Source organism: Chrysochloris asiatica, unplaced genomic scaffold (assembly GCF_000296735.1).
Source record: "Chrysochloris asiatica unplaced genomic scaffold, ChrAsi1.0 scaffold00153, whole genome shotgun sequence".
Lineage (NCBI taxonomy): Eukaryota > Metazoa > Chordata > Mammalia > Afrosoricida > Chrysochloridae > Chrysochloris > Chrysochloris asiatica.
The window spans coordinates 6,803,062-6,807,168 of NW_006408671.1; the positions used below are offsets into that span (position 1 = coordinate 6,803,062).

At 40.0% G+C, this 4,107-nt stretch overlaps 1 pseudogene; it reads left to right on the plus strand.

Moving 5' to 3' along the window:
- The first annotated feature begins 2,353 nt into the window (after positions 1 to 2,353).
- LOC102830509 overlaps positions 2,354 to 4,107 on the plus strand; it is a 19,475-nt pseudogene continuing 17,721 nt past the window's right edge.

Consider the following 4,107-nt stretch of genomic DNA (forward strand, 5'->3'; position numbering starts at 1 on the left):
CACAAATAGCCCAACTAAAAAATGGGCACAGAATATGAACAGAGACTTCACCAAAGAAGACATTTAGGCAGTCATTGAGCATATGAAGAAATGGAAAAATGGATAAACAAAGTTTGGTATATACACCCAATGGAATATTATGCTAACTTGAAGAATAACAAGGGAGCTGCAAGCCACCACATAACATGAATGAACTTTAAAGACATTATGCTGAGTGAAATTAGTCAGCCACAAAAGGACAAATACTGCATAAGACATTATTGTAAAAGTTTAAGAAAAGATACCCATACTAAAAGGGAGGAAAAAAGCAAACAACTGTTTGTTGGTTACCTGTTAGGGTGGAGTGAGAGGGGACAGTAGAGCACAGGGTAGTGGGTAGACACAACATAGTTCAGTTGTTGGGGAGGGGGTGGGGGTTGAAGAACAAGGAAGATAGGGAACCCTGAGGCAGGTTTGCATGGGATAAATGGGACAAAGTAAATAGTGATGTATGCTCAACCTTGGAATAACAGAACTCTGTGATACAGGGATTGAGGCATAATCTGAAGAGGGGAAATAATATTAAGATGCTTGACTGACTTATGAATATTGGTTTCTCATTCCTACTATTGTAAAATAGACACTTGAGTGGGATAGAAAGGAATATCGGGAGACATGAATTATAGTAAACCTGTCTTCAGACTATAACTAAATGGAATACCTAAAAGAGGTTCTAGAACTTGCCCAGTGAAATAGGCCTCTTGTGGAACCTTTGCAGTGCATATCCCCTTAGGTGGAATTCTGAGTCCCATCCAGAACCTTTTGAGGTGGGATATTCCCACTAGAAAGGACAAGCAAACCTTTTTATAGTAGACCAGCTATAGCAATACACGATACATCTTCAATGAAAGATCAGCAGGAAAATTTCAAAACAAAAATGGCAGTATGATTGATTACTACAAAAACAAGAAAGTTGCTTGCCGAGGAGCAGCCATCAAGGCAAGCAATCAGGTTCCTTCAGGACAAACCCCCCTCTAAGACTTAAACTCAAAGGGATGTAAACTGGCTGGTAACCATATTGGTCTACTGGTGAGTGGAAGACGGGAAAAGGCAACACTGAAGAAATGGGCTGAGTTCAACCATGTTCCATAGACTCCCGTTGACCTGGAGATGAGAGAAAAGGAAGAGCTGGTTGATCAAAACTGTTATAGGACTTCTGGACTCCTGAGCCTATGGACAAGGACATAACCATGGAGGCCTGGAGCTGAGAGTGAAGCATCCAGCTGATATGAAGTGAGAAGAGACACACAAGAATGCCCAAACTAGCAAATAGTACCCATTTGACCTAGCCTCAATGGCTTGATAATCGGAACTCGACTAGAAGAAGATAAAAAAAAAAGATAAAAGAAACAAGGGTAAATTGCTACAATTTGATGAACTTGACCTGTACTCATGGATATAGTAGCTCAAAATACCAACTTAGAGGGAAAGTGTCTTCACATCAAGTATTAATCCTCTTCTCACTGTATACAGGGTAGGTAGAGAGGAATGGGTATCTTAGAATTGGCTACCTAAAAAGAGGGGGCGATAAAGGCATGAAAGTGACTTGCTTACAATTTTTGAAGAGGGAGTTTAGTTTAAGAGTGTGCGGGAGAAAGTAGAATCTCTACTGAATAGTTTTCATCTTGTGCAAATGGGTCTGGTGAAAAGAGATGGGGATAAGATTCATATGATTCAAAGGTGAGAAGTTGCTATCATGACTAATTGTGACTGTCACAACTGTAAAGGTAGAAGTTCTGTAACAAAAATGAGGGAGTAGTTAATCTTACAGTACATAAACAGAGGACCCTAGGACCATGAAGAGAGAAGAGTATAAGTAGAGTGTGGGACCCTATCCAGAGAAGCAGCAACACCAGAAATGGAGGCAGAGATGAGGACATGGAGAGAGAGAGCAGCTGAAGACTCTGGACTCGTGGGTAGAGAGGGACTGGCTACAGGTGGCTATAAGGCAGGCTTGAGGAATGTGCCCTTTGGTTGTTTAAATTATTATATATTCCTGAGTGTTTCTGCATATACCTCTCCCCCCACCAAAAAAAAAACAAGGAATGGAAGCAACTGCTTTTGAATGATTATGCATTGAGGAGTTTGTAATCATTGCAGTGATACCATGGTGTAAAGCCAATGTTTTCCCATATAAACTATCAGTCAGTTCACAATAAAAACTTAAAAAAAAAAAAGAGATTAAATGGATTAAACAGTAAATTAATATTAAAACAAACAGAAGTTGTTGTCCTAAAACCAAGTGTTAGGGCTTTGTGAATACTTGACTAGGCCAGAATCCCCATGGCTTAGAAATTATTATGTGCTTATTACCATGACGATGAAACTTAACATAGACATAGTTAACTCTTTGATGAGTGCCTATCAACTGAAGGCATGCTTTCTTGGAGGTGTGGCCTGCTTCCAATGTTACAGAAATGTGTTAAAGTCTAACTCGCTCTCTCTTCAACTGGGAACCTGGGATTCTGCAATTGTAAGCAATTTCCTTGATAATAAACTTCTCTCTCTCTCTCTCTCTCTCTCTCTCTCTCTCTCTCTCTCTCTCTATATATACACACACACACACACACATATATGTTTCACCGGTTCACTTATTTTGCTTTTCTAGAAAACTCAGCATAAGACATGTGGTACCAAAAGTGTGGGATTCTATAGAAACAAAATAACAAGAATGAGTTTTCTAAATTGGTTCCCAAGTCTGACTAATTTTAAAGGCAATGATGTAGGGTGCAGGCATGGCTGATCTCTACTTCATAGTAATTGGCTTGGGCTGATATTGAGTTTGATTAACTTTCCCCTTTGATAAGTCAGAGGAAGTGAGGCTTGGTCACCACATGGGTTTTGAGTAAACTTGTATGCCCTCTTTGAACATTGAAATGAATATATACTTTTTGTTTTGTTTTGTGTTTGTGCATCAGATATGCCTGTTTTTGTTCATTTGTGACATGTAAGGTGTAAATGCAGACAAACTATTTTCAGTTGTAGATGTTTTAGTCATAATATGTTAGGCACAAATATGACTAAACATTTTTCTCTATTAAACATTTTGCATATAATTGATTGGTGTCAAACTGACAAGCGTGGACTATAATGGTTAGGGTTTTGTGTCAAATTGACTAGGCCAGAATATTCAGAGAATTCACAGTTATGATGTTCTTATTCCGGTAGTATTGACACCGACTATATTGTTGTTAAGTGTCATCAAATCTGTACTGACTCATAGTGATCATTTGTAGGGTTTCCAAGTAGCAGCTGGTGGGTTTGAACTGCTGACCTTTGTGTTCTCAGTCCAATGCTGATCCTACAGAGGCACACCTGATTTGGCATAGTTAACTCTATGAGGAGTGATTATGAGCAGCCAATCAATTAAAGAGCTGCTTCTACGGAGATGTGGCCTCTTCTAATATAATGGGCCTAGAGTCCTGGTGTGGCACAGTGGATTAATGCGCCAGACTGCAATGTCATTTGAACTGTAAGGTCGATGGTTTAATCTCATCAGCTGCTCCTCGGAAACCCTACCTAGGGTGGCTATGGGTTGGAACTGACTCGACAGCACTTCACAAAACAACATATATCCTGGTGTGGCACTGTGGGCTAATGTGTAAGACTGCAAAGTCGTTTGAACTGCAAGGTTGGTGAGTCAAGCTCACCAACTGCTTCTTGTAAACCCTATATAGGGTCGCTATGGGTTGGAATTGACCCGATGACACTTAACAACAACATATATATGTTGTGTTAAATGTCGCCAAGTCAGTTCTGACTCCTAACAACCCTCCTAGAGTATAGGGTTTCTGAGTAGTGGATGGTGAGCTTGAACCACTGACCTTTTGTTTCAAATCAATCTTGCACTCCAGTGCATTAACTCACAGCACCAACCATTGGAGAAAGAGGAGGCGTTCTGCTCCTGTAAAGATTTACAGCCTCGGAAATCCTGTGCAGGGTCACTATGAGTCGCAACCGACTCCTCGGTACTTAACAACAACAACATATCTATATATAAATACATATGTAGATTTCACTTATTTTGTTTCTCTAGGAAACCAGGCATAAGACAGCAGGTATTAGGAA